Source organism: Danio rerio, chromosome 17 (assembly GCF_049306965.1).
Source record: "Danio rerio strain Tuebingen ecotype United States chromosome 17, GRCz12tu, whole genome shotgun sequence".
NCBI lineage: Eukaryota > Metazoa > Chordata > Actinopteri > Cypriniformes > Danionidae > Danio > Danio rerio.
This window is the reverse complement of record NC_133192.1, coordinates 36,132,938-36,152,500: the sequence shown is the minus strand read 5'-3', so window position 1 is coordinate 36,152,500 and position 19,563 is coordinate 36,132,938.

Here is a 19,563-nt window from a genome sequence, read left to right as displayed (position 1 = left end):
ACCTGCTAATTCATGCTAGAATCGTGCTAATTTATGCTAAAATCATGCTAGTAACATGCTAATTCATGTTAAAATCATGCTAGGTACATGCTAATTCATGCTAGAATCATGCTAGTAACATGCTATATCATGCTAGAATCATGCTAGTAACATGCTAATTCATACTAGAATCATGCTAGTAACATGCTAATTCATGCTAGAATTATGCTAACAACATGCTAAATCATGCTAGAATCATGCTAACAACATGCTAAATCATGCTAGAATCATGCTAACAACATGCTAATTCATGCTAGAATCATGCTAACAACATGCTAATTCATGCTAGAATCATGCTAACATTATGCTAATTCATGCTAGAATCATGCTAACAACATGCTAATTCATGCTAGAATCATGCTAACAACATGCTAATTCATGCTAGAATCATGCTAACATTATGCTAATTCATGCTAGAATCATGCTAACAACATCTATCTATCTATCTATCTATCTATCTATCTATCTATCTTTTCATACTTTTTAAAACTGTTTAAACTAAATAAACTATTACCGTCAGGCTTTCACAAGCCAGCCTCAAAGTTTGTTCTCAAACTTTAAGAATCTAGTTATATTTATTATTCTTCTTCTGAGACTAAAAATTAAACTCTATCTCGTCCTAGGCCATTCAAGCTATGACCATCAAACTCGGGTCAGACCTCCGAACTATTCTGACTCGAGTTGCTATATCCTTTCCGACTGATCCGACTTTCGGTTTTCCGAAAAACGTCCCGGGACCGTCGGAAAAATCCCATAGACGTAACATTGGATCAAACTTTGTGACCTCATAACTCCGCATCAGAATGTCACACAGACTTCTAACTGGGCTCATTTAACTCAGACTATCAAACTGCCAATGACTGACCACCTTTAAACTTTCTGGCCACGCCCTAGCAACCACTTTTGGACCCTAGAAACCGTCCCATAGACTTCCATTGCAAAATACTCTCATTGACTTTACATGGGATCAAACTTTGTGAGCTCATAACTCTGCATCAGACTGTCCTACAGACTAATGATTGAGCTCATTTAACTCAGTCTAGCCAGCAGCCAATCACTGATGGCCTTTTAACTATCTAGCCACACCCTAACAACCAGATACTGCACCCTAGCAACTGTCCCATAGACTGCCATTAAAGAGGTTCAGACTGATATTGTCATGCTGCAGTGTGATAGAGACATGGGGGTTGTTTTTAACTGTTCATACTGGCAAGAAGCTTTGATACATCATCAGTCTAAGCTGTCAATCAACTCCATAGCAACAAAACAGACTAACCTAGCAACGATATAATAGCAGCTATATCTCAGCATCAGAACATCGTAGAGAGGCGGGGGTTGGCTTGTTTGAATCAGGCTCGCACACCATCTATCTATCTATCTATCTATCTATCTATCTATCTATCTATCTATCTATCTATCTATCTATCTATGTACCTCTATCTATCTACCTACCTACCTCTATCTATCTATCTATCTATCTATCTATCTATCTATCTATCTATCTATCTATCTATCTACCTACCTACCTCTATCTATCTATCTATCTATCTATCTATCTATCTATCTATCTATCTATCTATCTATCTATCTATCTATCTATCTATCTATCTATCTATCTATCTATCTATCTGTCCATCATGCTAACAACATGCTAATTCATGCTAGAATCATGCTAGTTACATGCTAATTCATGCTAGATTCATGCTAGTCACATGCTAATTCATGCTAGAATCATGCCAGTCACATGCTAATTCATACTAGAATCATGCTAACAACATGCTAATTCATGCTAGAATCATGCTAGTCACATGCTAATTCATGCTAGAATCATGCTAACAACATGCTAATTCATGCTAGAATCATGCTAGTTACATGCTAATTCATGTTAGAATCATGCTAACAACATGCTAATTCGTGCTAGAATCATGCTAGTAGCATGCTAATTCATGTTAGAATCATGCTAACAACATGCTAATTCATGCTAGAATCATGCTAGGAACATGCTAATTCATGCTAGAATCATGCTAACAACATGCTAATTCAAGCTAGAATCATGCTAGTCACATGCTAATTCATGCTAGAATCATGCTAACAGCATGCTTATTTATGCTAGAATCATGCTAACAACATGCTAATTCATGCTAGAATCATGCTAACAACATGTTAATTCATGCTAGAATCATGCTAGTCAAATGCTAATTCATGCTAGGATCATGCTAACAACATGCTAATTCATGTTAGAATCATGCTAACAACATGCTAATTCATGCTAGAATCATGCTAACAACATGCTAATTCATGCTAGAATCATGCTAGTAACATGCTAATTCATGCTAGAAGCATGCTAACAACATGCTAATTTATGCTTGAATCATGCTAGTAGCATGCTATTTCATGCTAGAATCTTGCTAGTAACATGCTAAATCATGCTAGAATCATGCTAACAACATGCTAATTAATGCTAGAATCATGCTAACAACATGCTAATTCATGCTAGAATTGTGCTAATTCATGCTAAAATCATGCTAGTAACATGCTAATTCATGTTAAAATCATGCTAGGTACATGCTAATTCATGCTAGAATCATGCTAGTAACATGCTAATTCATGCTAGAATCGTGCGAACAACATGCTAATTCATGTTAAAATCATGCTAACAACATGCTAATTCATGCTAAAATCATGCTAGTAACATGCTAATTCATGCTAAAATCATGCTAACAACATGCTAATTCATGCTAAAATCATGCTAGTAACATGCTAATTCATGCTAGAATCATGCTAACAACATGCTAATTCACGTTAAAATCATGGTAATAACATGCTAATCTATCTATCTATCTATCTATCTATCTATCTATCTATCTATCTATCTATCTATCTATCTATCTATCTATCTATCTATCTATCTATCTATCATCTATCTATCTATTCTTACTTTTTAAAACTGTTTAAACTAAATAAACTATTACCGTCAGGCTTTCACAAGCCAGCCTCAAAGTTTGTTCTCAAACTTTAAGAATCTAGTTATTATTCTGCTTCTTCTTCTTTCTTCTGAGACTAATTTTAAAGTCTATCTCCTCCTAACCCTTTCAAGCTTCATACCTCAAACTTTCGTCAAACCTTCAAACTGGTCTGACTCGGGTTGCTATATCTTTTCCGACTGATCTGACTTTCGGTTTTCCGAAAAACGACCCGGAAAATTCCCAAAATTCCCATTGACTTAACATTGGGTCAAACTTTGTGACCTCATAACTCTGCATCAGACTGTCCTACAGACTTCTAACTGGGCTCATTTAACTCAGTCTAGCCAGCAGCCAATAACTGATGACCTTTAAACTTACTAGCCACTCCCTAGCAACCACTTTTGGCACCCTAGCAACTGTCCCATAGACTTCCATTGTAAAAGACTGCCATTGACTTAACATTGAGTCAACCTTTGTGAGCTCATAACTCTGCATCAGACTGTCCTACAGACTAGAGTCAGGCCCCATTCAACTCAGTCTAGTCAGCAGCCAATCACTGATGACCTTTAGACTTACTAGCCACTCCCTATCAACCACTTATGGCACCCTAGCAACTGTCCCGTAGACTTCCATTCAAAAGACTCTCATTGACTTAACATGGGATCAAACTTTGTGAGCTCATAACTCTGCATCAGACTGTCATACAGACTAATGGCTGAGCTCATTTAACTCAGTCTACCAAACTGCCAATAACTGATGAGCTTTTAACTTTCTAGCCACACCCCTAACTACCACATACTGCACCCTAGCAACTGTCCCGTAGACTTCCATTACAAAAGACTCTCATTGACTTAACATGGGATCAAACTTTGTGAGCTCATAACTCTGCATCAGACTGTCATAGAGACTAATGGCTGAGCTCATTTAACTCAGTCTAGCCAGCAGCCAATCACTGATGGCCTTTTAACTTTCTAGCCACACCCCTAACTACCACATACTGCACCCTAGCAACTGTCCTATAGAATGTAATTAGCTGTGCTATCAAATGCTTATAATTCTAACATGCTAATGACATGCCAATCATGCTAGCAACATGCTACTCATATGCTAATCATGCTAATGACATGCTAACTCATACTGGAAACATGCTAATGACATGCTAATTTGTACTAGAATCATGCTAGTAACATGCTAATTCAAACTAGACTCATGTTAATAACTGGCCTACATGCATATCTTTGCATAGCAGTGTCCTATTGACTTGGGGGATGGCTCATCTGACTCAGACAACCAATGAGCATCTCAATATGATAATGAAGCTCACAAGCCACGCCCCCAAATTGATTCCATAGACTTCCATTAAAATAGGCCAAGATGCATATCTTTGCATAGCAGTGTCATAGAGACATGGGGGTTGGTTCATTCGACTAAGACAACCAACCACATTCAAGTTCACTCTGTAACCTCGCCCATAGCAACAAAACAGAGTACCCTAGCAACCATTCATCAACAGCTATATCTCAGCATCAGAACATCGTAGAGACTTGGAGATTGGCTCGTTTGACTCATGCTAGCAAACGGAACTTCCTATATGCTACACATGCTAGCAGTGACTAGCTACATGCTAATATTGACTAGCCCAGTACTGTAACTTGCTAGAAATGCTTACTAAGTATAAATGTTTTATCAATCATGTATGTGAGGCTTGCCTAGTAACCAACCAGGGTACCCTAGCAACTGCCTAGCAACCACCCAAATTACCCTAGCAACCGCCTAGCAACCACCTAGCAACGGCCTAGTAATGCCTTAGTAAGGGCCTAGCGACCACTCAGGACACCCTAGCAACCGCCTAGCAACGCCTTAGCAACCACTCAGAATACCTTAGCAACCACCTAGCAACCACCTAGCAACCACTTGGGACACCTTAGCAACCGCCTAGCAACACCTTAGCAACCACCTAGCAACCACTCAGAACACCCTAGCAACTGCCTAGCAACGCCTTAGCAACCACCTAGCAACCACTCAAGACACCCTAGCAACCACCTAGCAACACCTTAGCAACCACCTAGCAACCACTCAAGACACCCTAGCAACCACCTAGCAACGCCTTAGTAACCACTCAGAACACCCTAGCAACCATCTAGCAACCACTTAGGACACCCTAGCAACCGCCTAGCAACACCTTAGCAACCACCTAGCAACCACTTAGGACACCCTAGCAACCGCCTAGCAACACCTTAGCAACCACCTAACAACCACTCAGGACACCTTAGCAACCACCTAGCAACACCTTAGCAACCACCTAGCAACCACTCAGAACACCCTAGCAACCGCCTAGCAACCACCTAGCAACCACTCAGGACACCCTAGCAACCACCTAGCAACACCTTAGCAACCACCTAGCAACCACTCAGGACACCCTAGCAACCACCTAGCAACGCCTTAGCAACCACTCAGAATACCCTAGCAACCACTTAGGACACCTTAGCAACCACCTAGCAACACCTTAGCAACCACTCAGAACACCCTAGCAACCGCCTAGCAACACCTTAGCAACCACCTAGCAACCACTCAGAATACCCTAGCGACCACCTTGCAACACCTTAGTAACCACTTAGCAACTAGTCAGAACACCTTAGCAACTGCCTAGCACCACCTTAGCAACCACCTAGCAACCACTCAAAACACCCTAGCAACCGTCTAGCAACACCCTAGCAACCACCTAGCAACTAGTCAGACCACCTTAGCAACTGCCTTGCACCACCTTAGCAACCACCTAGCAACCACTTAAAACACCCTAGCAACCGCCTAGTAAAATGCTAATTCATGCTAGAATCATGCTAACAACATGCTAATTCATGCTAGAATCATGCTAGTAACATGCTAATTTATGCTAGATTTATGCTAACAACATGCTAATTCATGCTAGAATCATGCTAGTAACATGCTAATTCATGCTAGAATCATGCTAACAACATGCTAATTCATGTAAGAATCATGCTAGTAACATGCTAATTCATGCTAGAATCATGCTAACAACATGCTAATTCATGTAAGAATCATGCTACTAACATGCTAATTCATGCTAGAATTATCCTAGTAGCATGCTAATTCATGCTAGAATCATGCTAGTAACATGCTAATTCAACCACTTCAAACTTTCAGATTCGGCTTTTCAAGCCACCATAAAGTTTGTCCTCAAACTTTAATATCTAGTTTAAATTAAGATTGATAGACAGACTGGCAGAAAAATACAACTCAGGCTCATTCTGAAGACGTACCTCTATATACACTATTGGAGAGCACCACATATGTCCAAGGAGGTATGTTTTTTTTTTTTTTTGCAGTTTTTGTTTTCGCGAATCCACCACTGTTCGTCTTTTGAGATCTCAAATATTTCTTGCGAGTGCCATTCCCACCTGCTCTTCTTGTGTAAGTCCACCAGAGGCTGCTGTCGACTGACTGATTGAATTACTAAATGACTGAATGACTGACTGACAGATGGACTGACCCACCCTCCTCCTCATTAAACCCAACCGATAGTGTTTTCAAAAGTACCGATTGACCTGCCCACCCACTTTTCTAAACCCAACCAACAGTGTTTTCAAAAGCAACCCAGAAAAAGAAAAGCCTTTGCAGCAGCATGATTTTTTTCCATGTTTTCAGATTTTACCACATTCTCACCCTGCTATTTACTTGTTTTTTGTTTTTGTTTTTTTTTTCGTATTACGTTTTTGTTTTACCTGCATTCTGCAACCGTTCTTCACCAGCCTCGAGCACTGTTGTTGCAGTCAACTTAACTCCATGTCACAAGTCCACCAACGCACATGGCGAGCCACTGGACAAACTGGTAACAGCGGAGAAGCTGTCCAAACAGAGGCAAGCTGTCTTGTCCTCTAATTCTTGAAAAAGTTGAGGGAACAAAAAAACTCTTAGAAATTGGTACTAAGAAATAGTACATTATCAGAATTAAAACAAAGTTCAATTAAAAAAGACAAATATTGACAAAACATTTATTTGAAAACAAAATTAGAAAGGGGAGGCAAAACAAAAATAAGGGTAAACAAGACAAGGATCAAAACATGGCAGGAAAAATGCTTTGTAAGCGTTTTTTTTTTTTTTTTCAATGAAACTGTTTGTCATTCATTCATTCATATTACTTAAACTTAAAACTTAAAAAAGTTTTGTTAAACAATGTACATATGGCTACATACTTCATAATCTCCAGAAATGTACACTGTATATAGAGATAAGTTTTCAGAATAAGCCTATGTTGGACAAATACATACATACATTTTCCATACCAAGATTTACAGAAGACACTAATGAAAACGTAATTCAATGTATCTGTTTATATACAATAGATGAGTAAATAAATCTGAAATCATGAATCATTTGATGACAATGGCGATAATTAAGGATGAAAAAAACAAACCAGAAAAATACTAAATAATTGTGAATTGAATATTTTGCCAATATCCTTTAATTTACTAGGTGTTAACCATTTGACTTTTGCGTTGTTTAAAATATTATATATAATATATATATATTAAACAGTAAAATATGATTATGTAAAGTTATCACATTATATATATATATATATATATATATATATATATATATATATATATATATATATATATATATATATATATATATTTATTATTATTATTATTATTTTTATTTTTTTAAATAGAACAATAATATTGGTAATTTTTACATCATTTTATCTTTTACGCTGAATGATGCTTGTTTCACCCTAACAGCATTTTACTTTTAGTACATTTAATTTTTATAATCTATACTTTTACATTAAATTTTATTTCAGATCTATGCTGAGAGTTTAAATTAGCTGTTAAAATAAAAAAAAATTAAAAAAGAATCTTAACACTTATGTACATGAATATTTATACCAATTACCACAACAGATTGCAGCATCTTTTTATTGTTTGCACAACACTTGGAAGCTGAAATTAATGTTATTCACTCCTTCAGATCTGTGACTATTATCCATAATTAATAATGTTAAGTATGTATTTTAACGGATTCAAAGGACCTTGGGGTTAAGGTTAAGAGTATAGTCTGGTTAAACTGGTTCCAGCACAGTGTAAAGGCATTACAGGAGAAAAGGTTTTTGGGAGGCCTTCTGTAGGTACTTAATCCCTGCTGCCCGCCCAAGAGAGCAAAATCATACCCAAACAGACTTTGACCATAAATTTGAACCTTTCTAAATCTTTCACACATTTAATGTATTAACAGTCGTCTTAAGAGGTGCCGGTCATGCTGGTGCTGTTTGTTTTAATGAATATGTTTGTGTGTGCTCATGTGATTTAAGGCTTACAGGTTAGCTGGAGTGACAAATCCTAATGAATTTCCTTCGGAGGAATTACATTCATTCAAGCAAGAAGTCTCTCGGTGGGCCGCTCTGGTCAGCTCCGGTGGGCTCATATTAAGCATCTACTTGACTGGGAGTTTTTCATTTATTGGAGTCTTTCGATGAGTCTCCTCTTCTGATTTACATGCAGAACAGACACAAAGTACACAGAGGACAAAATTACAACCCCTACATCTCAAGGACTTAATATAATGAGCTGAATTATGAATAGAAGAAAACAGATCTTGCCTTTGGATTACGTGGAAGGAATGTTGCCTTTTAACTTCTAAGTCGGTGAATTAAACATTTATAGTACACCCGGGATGAAATGTGCTGATAAAACGTACCAACCTAAACACTTGTGGTCAGGGTTTTCCACTACCTGTCCATTAACCTGTTTGTTGTTGCTTAAGTAGACCGCTTGGATTGCTGGCGACCATTGCAAGCAGTCTATTGATCACATGCACACGCAAGTAATGCCCAAATAACACTGGGTCTCTTAATATCAATGACCTAATAAGGAGTAGCCCAACTCTTTGCTTTTGGAAAAGCTGCAGTTCTTCTTAAAATGCTGTCATACAAGCTCTTAATCCTCCAGCTATGTAAGCAATGGAGGTGGTCTACTGTATACTATTAATATGCGTTTAATGCTTAGATCAGTGCCTTTTACAAGCTACGTGAGGTTTTTGACCTCATTTTTGGTGTAAGGTCTTGACTTTGTTTTAGGGGGGTGAGGGGTTTTACTATACAGCCATATTTCTTATATAGGACATTATTTACTTATTAATTTATTTATTTATTTTACCAGTATTTAACCAGGAGGTCTAATTGCGATTTAAAATCTTTTTTACAAGAGAGACCTGGCAAAGGTAAAAACCATACAGTAAAACAATTTAACACCACATAACAAAAACATTTCATCAGTCCTCTCAACAAAAACAATCACATCTTCATCTAAACCTCTCTTTATAATGCCTTAAAATTCATAGAAAGACACAATTTAATTTTGTTTTAAGTCTTTTTGCTAATTATTTCATGCCCAAGCTGCACAATTAGAAAATGCAGTTTTACCCAGTTCTGTGAAAACTCAAGGTATATTAAAAATCAAACACTTAGAAGAGCATAGCTGATAATTCCCAGAATTGCGACAAAGAAGAGCATAAGAAAAGCTGGAAGTTTACCAAAAAATAGCTTTATAGATAGACATGTCTAGTGTTGTTTTCTGCATACAGCTAGTGATGTCCTACTTAGACCCGGAAAGGACATGATGGTGGGGAAAAAATTGGTGGAAGAAAATAAAAATGGGTGGGAGAAAAAAAAAAACCTGAGTGATAGGTATAAACATATTTTTGAAAATTTTGCGTTCCCTCGCAAAGATGTTTTGCGTTATCTAGCAAATATGTTTTGCATACATGTTTGCGTTCCCTTGCAAAACATCTTTGCGAGGTGCTCTGGTTGCCTCCATTATCCAAAGACATGCAGTACAGTTGAATTGAATTAGCTAAATTGTCCAAAGTTTATGTGTGTAAATGTAAAAGAAAATGAATGAATGAATGTTTGACTCAATAGCCTACCATGCCATTGTCATTATTATTATTGTTTTGTTTTTTTTTCTCTCTCTCTACATTGCTGTTTATTGGAACTGGAGAGGCTCCCAATATTGATCCAGTGAGCTAATTGGGACATTTAAGGGCATCTGCGCCTCACTGGAGTCTGTCTCTGTGTGTTTACTCTCTGAGGGGTGTACAGCAGGGCACCACTCTCAGCCCACCAAAGATGAGGGTCATTAAGGCTCTCACAAAGATTCATGGGGATTCAAATCAAAGCAGAGCTCTTTTACTGTGAGAGGATTAGAGCCTGCAGAATTATTACATGGAAAGTTCCATTAAGTAGAGCCGTTAATCATTGCCATGAAAATTATGAGAGTAACCTCAGCTCTGTGAAAAGCCATGTGTCAGCTGACTGACCAGAGTCACAGGTTAGGTTTTACTTACATTTTAACAGCAGAAGGTCACGCTGAAAATGTTTGACATTTTCTGTGAGGGGGTGCTTGTCTGTGCAAAAGTGGTCACCAAAATGCAATAGTGTTGTGTAATCTTGCCACAATGATAGCACAACTACATATCATAAATTTGATGCCTGCATTTTTAAAACATTTGCTTTAAAGACCAATTCACACACACAGTGACAGACCTAGACACTTGCCAGCAAGCATTTTTTGTTTGTCAAAGATGTCTAATAGATGTCTAAACATTCGTCTAAACATGCTCTGTCTCAGTTCACCTGGGTCTGTTCTGTGTTTTGGACACCCCTCCTATGTTACCTTAACTCCTAGTATCCTCTGTGCTTTTTAGCTAACAATAACAAGAGTCATTTAGCAAGCAGATTCACAGGGACTCCAGCCAAAACATTCTCCGCAGAGCTTTCTCCACTCACTCGTACTCAAGACCCTGCCTCAAAGGTCCTGCCCCAACAAGCGGCAAACAAAACCCCTCTGTAGCAGCCGGAGATAAGGACACTGGCCCAGCACGTCTGCAGTCTCTCCCCAGAGGCGCCAGACGTATCTGCTCCATCTCCTCTCCGCATCTACCAGCACTGACTGAGACACCAGCTATGTGAGAACATAAAGGTCTGTGGTCCACACACGCAGCAAAAATTCTTTACTTTCTTAGTCTTATTTCAAGTACAAATATCTAAATATTCTTTAATCAAGAAGCATTTTCTAGACAAGCAAAACAGATTGTCATGTTTTAAGAAAAAAATATGTCAAAATTAAGAGAAGATTTCCCTCAGAGAAGCAAAATAATCTGCTAATCGAGTAAGCTAAATAATCTTTTGTCATAAGGAAAACATGATTATTTATTATTCAATCACAAGAAACAACCCAGCAGACACAATGTCATGAGACGTTAATATTAGCTTAGATGTAGGTCATCAGCGTCTAAAGACAATTTTATTTTGATGTTCAACAACAAAGTGAAATGAAAATGATACTTTGTTGATTTTAGGTTATGTTGGAAAGTGACCAGAATTCAACTTTGAGCTAACGTCTAAAACCAAAGTCATATTGACATAAAATGCTGACATTTATTCATCAGGTATGGAAACCAAAATCAAACGTCTGACTGTTGTCATATTGGTAACGTTGACACAACATCACGCCGTAACATCATTAGACGTTGATATTTGGTTGTTTTTAGGTTTCGTTGGAAAGTAACCAAAACTAGTCTGTCCGATGTTGGACATTGACGCCAGCCTGACAGTGGGTTCTAAGATCCAACCTAATTTTCATTTCCAATCAAAATGCAATATCACATGACATTGGGGTACAATGTCAATTTGTCGTCAGATTGATGTCCTGTGCCTGCTGGGAAACCTCTTAAAATCTCTTTAACAATAACATTAGTAAAATCCTGTTAAAGCTTCAAATTTTAGCATTCAATACAAAGAAGTGACAATAATGTCACATGATGCATGTAAAGAAAGTCACACACTTAAGGAGAAGCACAACACTGCTATATCTGTGACAAATCAAGTGTCAAGCACCGGAAGAACACTTAAAATATGGTGTTATTTAATACAAAGCAATGCAGGTGGCTCAATTTGAGCAGCGCCCTCAATGCCCAAAATCCACATGAAATCTGCGGAAATATATAAAATCATAAGGTCGTTTTGAGAAATATGCATTTTGAAGAATGACAAAATTCTAGAGGGACTGCTCAACACAACAGCTGCCTGTTTTTCATTATAGGTCATGGAAATACAGCTTTTTAGTCAGTAAAAGTTGGTGAAAAGTCAAGGAATTTGACATTTGGCTAAGAGTGGGAACCCTGATTTATTTCAAAACTTTAATTTAAACTGTGGCTGCATCTAAAGTCGCATACTTTCTTACTGTAGACAAATTACCAACCTACCGGTTGCAAAAATATACCGGTTGCAATAGCAAACATGTCATTTTGTATGGTAGGATGCCAAATTCAAATAGAATACTAGAAAACTTTAAACAGAAAACGTAACTTTTACCGTACACCACACTGCTTTTAATGCCAACTGCAGACATTCTCATTTCATATCAGGTAAGTTCACGGCACGCTATACTGAATCATACATGTTACTCGTTTTTGATTGCGGCAATGATTTCGGCAAAAACAGTTACATATGGTTAATTAAACTGTGGACACTGAATGCTAAGAATAAAACGTGAAAGTGTTGCACAGGTGCAGTTTGCTGTCAGGATGCAGTTGATTTGCTTGTTGATGAATAATTACCCAGGCCATATAGTCCTGTCTTTTTTTTTCGGCTAGGCAGAACCTCGCTTTTTAGCACTACAAAGGTTTGAATCTGGAAATCATGGAACATTATTTCTTGTACATGACCACACAGAACAAAATTGTTGGCATCCAAATACTTGTAGGCCTTTAACTTCGCTCCTGAAAAATCACTTCAAGTTTTATGAGAGATGTATGTTTCGGGCTGGATGCCATTTCGTCTCACTCAATATCCATTGGGTACTATCGCAGATGGACCTGTCAGACAAACGTGGTTCACTTTAACGCTAATTTTGCTAAATAACTGTGCTTATCACTGGGTGACAAGCTGTTCTAATATGCTGAAAGCATTTTGTATATATATATATATATATATATATATATATATATATATATATATATATATATACATGTAATCAATACAACTTATTTCTAAGACAACAACAAACTCTGTACCGCATCGGATGTCATTCCCTCGCTGTAATTGCTAGCGCTCCCATTTTTTTTCTGCCACCTCGCTGCGCGTGCATCTTGAATGTTTATAAACATGGTAATTCGTCTATATAGTATTCTACATACAGTTTGCGAGCCAAGCAGTATGTCCGAATTCATAGAATTAAAAAACATTGTGGAAAAAATACCTGGATGACCTACAACCATCGGGATTCTGAAGTGTGCATCTGATGCATGCTGTGCTATCCCATGATGCCCCGCGAGAGAATTCATGAATGGGAGTCAATTGACACAACTTACGCGGGTAAGTCACATGATCAGGACAAAATGGCAGATATGTCCGAGTTCCATTCATACTGCTCACATTCATACTGTATAGAACATACTTTTTTAACAGCCGAGTACTAGCTACATTTAAATTCAAATGCAGTACCTACTGAGTAGTAGGTGATTTCAGACACAGCCTGTAATTTGAATATTTTAAAACCTTTTCTCTTTTATTTTGCCCAGGGGCCCCACCCCCAACCGTTCCCCACCAGTTGCTGCATCACTGATTTTGCCCCGCCACAGCTTTATGGGTCTCAAATCAAAATCATATTTGGTTTATGTTTACAAACTGCATTCAAGTTAAATCAAACTGCACTGGAAATCATTGTACATTAGTAAGTTAAATAAAGGTTAAAAGGAATTAACAAATAGCATACTCTTGATTTCATTTCATTTGTCTTCAATTTTTAGTAACCATGACTGTATGTCCTGTACAGTGTGTTTGTGCTGTCAGACCGTGGATTGACTGTGGCTTGTCTTGTGTGAGTGAGAGGCTATTAAAGTGGAGACAGTGTTTGACTCTCTGCTCTCTCCTCATGCATGACCCTCATATGAGCCGAATCAGGGTCAAATGGCAGATCAGCTTCAAACACAGTCTCTGCTGGAGGAGGGAAGATCAGTACTGATGGAAATGAAAGCAAGGTCAGTTTCTGGGAGCACAATTAGCCCTTCACACTGTTGCAGAAATGGGGTTGAATACATAAAATGTATTACTTAAAATGTCATACTTAAAATGTATGAACTGTCTAAAAAATGATAATAAATTGTCACCATGTAGCAAGTTGGTTTCTTTGCAATTTGTTCAATTGCGTATTTATTTGTTTATTTTAGTAGTTTGACGGGCTCAGTTTCACATGTGTGTTTTATCAGAGTAACCATGGAGTAATTTTAATTACTACTCCAGTAAAAATTCTCTTAAAAGCAATTAAATTTGTCTAAAATGTTGTATGCAACCATTATATAAAATTATCCATAATAATAACAATAATAATAATAATAGTAATACTTTTTTTTTTTTAAATGTGCCTTTTCTGGCAATACAAGGTTGCCATATAACATTGGTGCTCAACTCTGTTCCTGGAGATCTACCTTCCTACAGAGTTCAGCTCCAACCCTGATCAAACACACCTGAACCAATTAATTAGGACCTGAACAGCACTTGATAATTACAGACAGGTGTGTTTGATATGGGTTGCAACAGAAATCTGCAGGAAGGTAGATCTGCAGGAGTTGGTCCTCCCTGCTGTACAATAAAACTAGAGCAATAAAACAACTAGAGAAAATAATATAAAAGTATACACAACAACAATTACAGATACAATTAAGTATTAAAAGCCACCTTAAAAGTAGGATAATGTAATACTATTGTAATTACACTTGTTAGCATACAACATGTTAGTATACACATCTTAGTAATTAATAAATAATAATAATTATTATTATAAAACATAATGATAATAACAATTATAAAAACAAATAATAATAATAATAATAAAAACAATTAATATTATTAATATTATTCTTATTCTTATTCTTATCATTATCATTATTATTATTATTATTATTATTATTATTATTATTATTATTATTTTAATTAATGAAGCAGTTACACAAATTTGACACAAATTTTACTTTTTTCAGTTAAATTCTTAATAATAATGAAAAAAATAATTATTGTTCCTGAATTAATATTAATAAGAAAAATTATAATACTACTAATAAGAATATCTTTTAAAACACTCCTTTCTTTTATTGATGATTTAACATGATATGTAAGGTCAGTAACATGCCTTTCCAAAAATATAAAAATTAAAATATATTTAGATCTTGAAAAGTCATCCCTGTAAAAGTCTTACTGAATGGTATTTTATAAAATAAATTAATAGATGCCATTTACACCTTTTCCACATATCAAACACAACATCAATTTATTCCACTGACCTGTAGCTATGCATGTTTCATAACACTTCATAACACATTTGCATGACACTGGCAAAAATGTATGTGTTTTCATATCTTATTTTTCACACCATATATATATTTTTTAATTGACTGTAATGCTTAGTTTTTTCTTTTTTCTTTTGGTTGTTTCTTGAAATATTTTTAATCCCTTGCCCTTCCCTCTCAAGAAACTCACAGCCTCTTGGCAGGTCAACTGTGTGAAAACAAATTTGGAAACGCTATATTCAATTCACATGCCCTCAGTTATTAGTTTATGTGTTTGTAAATATGTATAAAATATATGCACACCTCACATTTGCAAAAGTCTTATTAGGTCTTAGAAGTATGCCGTGTGGCAAAACCTTAGATGTGGATTGAGTGAAGATACATGTGTATGTATGTATATGGGTTGTTATTATAATTTTTCTCTGTATTTGTATTTATTTTATTTACTATGATTTATTTTATTTTATTTATTTATTTATTTAATTAATTATTTATTTATTTATTTACTTACTTATTCCTTTGCAGATGTTGATTGTTTTATTTGGGGATTGTTTTGTGGGTTGTTATAAAATGTAAAATACTATTTGCAAGAATAAAAATTCCATGACAAAAAGAAAAGAAGTATGCCGTGTGGCACAACATGCGGTAAAAGAGTGTGTCATCATCCTTTATTTTATTGTATCTATAAATATACATTTTGTTTTTAATTAATTTTTACATTTTTATTAATAATAGTTTTTTAATAGTTCTATTTTATTAAATGTTTTGTAATGTTATTATAATGATTTTATTGTATAGTTGTAATGTTCATTTATACCTCAAACTCTTCTGAATTTGACATTTTAATTATCATCATAATTGTTGTTATCATTTTAATTATCATTAACTGCATTTGTCAGTTTATTTTACGCCATTTAGTTTTTTTAGACATTTTTTTCTCTATACCAAAGTCTTTTAACAAGAATAATTATTTATGAATTGGTGTGTTTATTTTATTATTAGATTTATTTTATTATTAGGCTTTCTTTTAGTCAATCCACATGGAAAAATACTATATTAATGTATAATAAATACTATAGTCTTTTTGTACCATCGTATAGTTAAGTGAATTACTGTATACTGTATACATCCTAGCATTTAAAACACATTGTTAATAAATGCTATAGCATATTATAACTATATGGTGTCCTAATAAACGGTAATGAATACTGTAATATACTTTATATTTCACTACAGTCAGTTGAGGTGTATGACAGTACAATTAAAGAATGACTTGTTCAAACTAGAGGTCTAAAGCTGCTTGTTCAAACTAGAGGTCTAAAAATTCAGTCTCGCTCCCGCCAGGTTTTTATTGCTTATATTTAGCCTTTGTTCACCCGATGCCCATCCCGCACCGTTTTCTATCCATCCCAACCGCTCCAGCTAAATTTAGATCTGGTTTCCAAAATTTCAAGTTTACATTAAGTATTACCCAAAAGAGAGAGATAACAGATAAAACTGTAGGTTGTGCAAGGATTGAATTGTCAGTTTTGTTTGCCCTTTTGTGATGAGACATGAGTGCCACCTTAAACAGTGACATAAGTCAGATTTATTAACATATCCACACAATATATTTGCCAACTACCGATTGTGCTTCATCCATCATATCAGCATTCTTTCTCTACACAAAGCAGGTACATGCAGATGCCTGTGCTCTCTCTCTTGCTCAGGAATGCTATATTGTTAGACCGCTTGCTCCCATTCAAATTACACCAGAGTTACCAACCGCTACCCCGTTTTATTTAGAAATTTATTTTCACAAAAAATCTGGTCGAGTCCGGCGGACAGACCTCTAGTTCAAACTACGTTTTTAAAAGGAGTTAAATTTGTGCAAACAATTAATTTAACTTAATAAATATGTTTGGGACCCTGCATTTTTCACAGTGTAGACTTTAATGGCTTAAGACCGCTCTTTGGGAGTGCAGCCGCTCAAGTCAGTTCTGAGAGATAATAATTCTGAACCACTTAGTATTGATGCATTGATGATGAACTTTGGCTTTATAATGACTAAAACAACATTTAGGATGTTTTGCAAAATGGTTGATTTGCTGATTTGATCATTAACTACGTGTTCATTTTTGTCTTCACATAATGGAAAAAAATCATGTGAAAAAAAATTACGTGACTTGAATTTGTTTTACGTAGTTTTCCTATTGGATAAGAAAAGCTTACACTATTTTCAAAATTTACGCTCATTTTGGCATTTTCATTAAGCATTTTATATGTGATTTTACAAAATGTGCATTAAAATAGATGGACGAAAACATAACTACTGACAATGCTTATTCTCTGTTTATACTCATAACATGTGATGCCTCAGAAACTGCAAGTAAAACACATTATTGTCACATCTTTGCATGAAAGACGAGGTTTCAGCTATACTTTCAAATGCATGATGAAATAGCATATTTATTATTGTGAAACTGAAGAGGAATCTGCAAACCTGGGTGCAGAAGTTGAGAGACGCTTCAGCTGGAGATGCTGGAAGCTGTCAAAGCACCACTATCTTTAGCATGAGGATCTGCACATGTGTCTCTTCTCCTTCTCTTTTCATCTGCTTTGCTTTGGTTTTTTTGCAGCACGCCTCATGTCGGGCTTTGTTTTTCAGTCGGTGTGGTGATGTTCACACTCATGGAGGTGGCAGAGGAAGAGGGAACAGCAGGCAAGAGCCCTTTTTAAACATGGCACTTGCGGGCGTACGCCGGCCCACCTGTGTGGAAACATCAGGGAGGCGTTGATCCGGGTCAAAACTGAAAATGAAGATGAAAAGCAGAGCGATGGGAAGCCTGTTCAGTGACTGCCTCGTTGACCCTGTGTTTGTGCAAACACCAGATGACCACTGCAGCTCTACATCAATGCCATAATCCTGCAAAAACGTTCTGTTAGATTTCACTTTTTTTTCAGGTGATTTAAAAAATGTAAAACATCCCATCTCGCCCCCAAAATTGTCTTAATTTAATTTAATTTAATTTAATTTAATTTAATTTAATTTAATTTAATTTAATTTAATTTAATTTAATTTAATTTAATTTAATTTCTTTTTTGCGATGTTGAAGTCTAAATTCTGATGACAGTTAAGCACAGGTTTGATTGCTGTTTTATCATTACTGTAATACCTAACCGGCAATTACAGTTTAGTACCTAAATAGAAGTGTTTTTGTGTCTTTTGACTGAAATACTTATGAAACTTGTTAAAAAAAGGTACATTTTCATTTCATTTTAGCATTTTTCTTTTAAATTACAATTACTGATGATGTAAAAATACACAACTATGGTTTTTATTATGAAATACAGTGGTCTCTGCCCGTACCCCGGTTTACCTTTCGTGCTTTCGCAGATTTTTATAGGCCAATTCGACATGCTTTTTTTTTTTACAACGCATTGTGTTATGAGTCCTGATTACTGGACCGTGTTCTGCATCCTGATTCGCGATAGACCATTGTCAATCAATCTCCTCCGTGCCATATCACCTGTACAGTACAGAATGTGTTCAGCTTGCCAAATTTACACAAACCTTTAATCGCTAGCAGTTTGAATCTGACAAGCTTTTACTGTATGTTTGCAAGTTTTCTATCCAGCAAAACCCAGCCTGATCTCATGAAAAAAACATAAGTATTTAACATTTTGTCAGTATAGTGGCTAATTCATACGAATTCAGTCATACGAAACTGTACTATTTTAAAAAGGAGGCGTGGCACCTAACCCCACCCCATGAGAAAATCGTACTAAATTACACGAATTAGATCGTACGAATTTATACGAATTAGCCACTAAATCAAAAAGTTGCGAATTGTCGTGAGATTGTATTGGCAAAACCCATAATGTTGATGAAACATTCTGCACCGTCAAAGGCACCTGCAGTAGTAGAGGAAGGCAGAGAAAGATGCTAACCATCGCACAAAAAGTTGGAGTTCTGGACATGCTAAAGAAAGTCAAAAGTGTTTAAACAAGAGAAATTTGTGAAAATGTTAATGCCCATCTGAGAAAGTGTATAAAGTGTGTAGTGAGGGGTTTTACAGCTTTAAAACATCCATTATAATTGTAAAAAAATAAACCGGGCGGTTTTTACCCATTTCGGGCTATTTTTAAAACATATACCCGCGATAAAGGAGGGTTGCTTGGGCATGGACATCACCGTGTAAAACATATG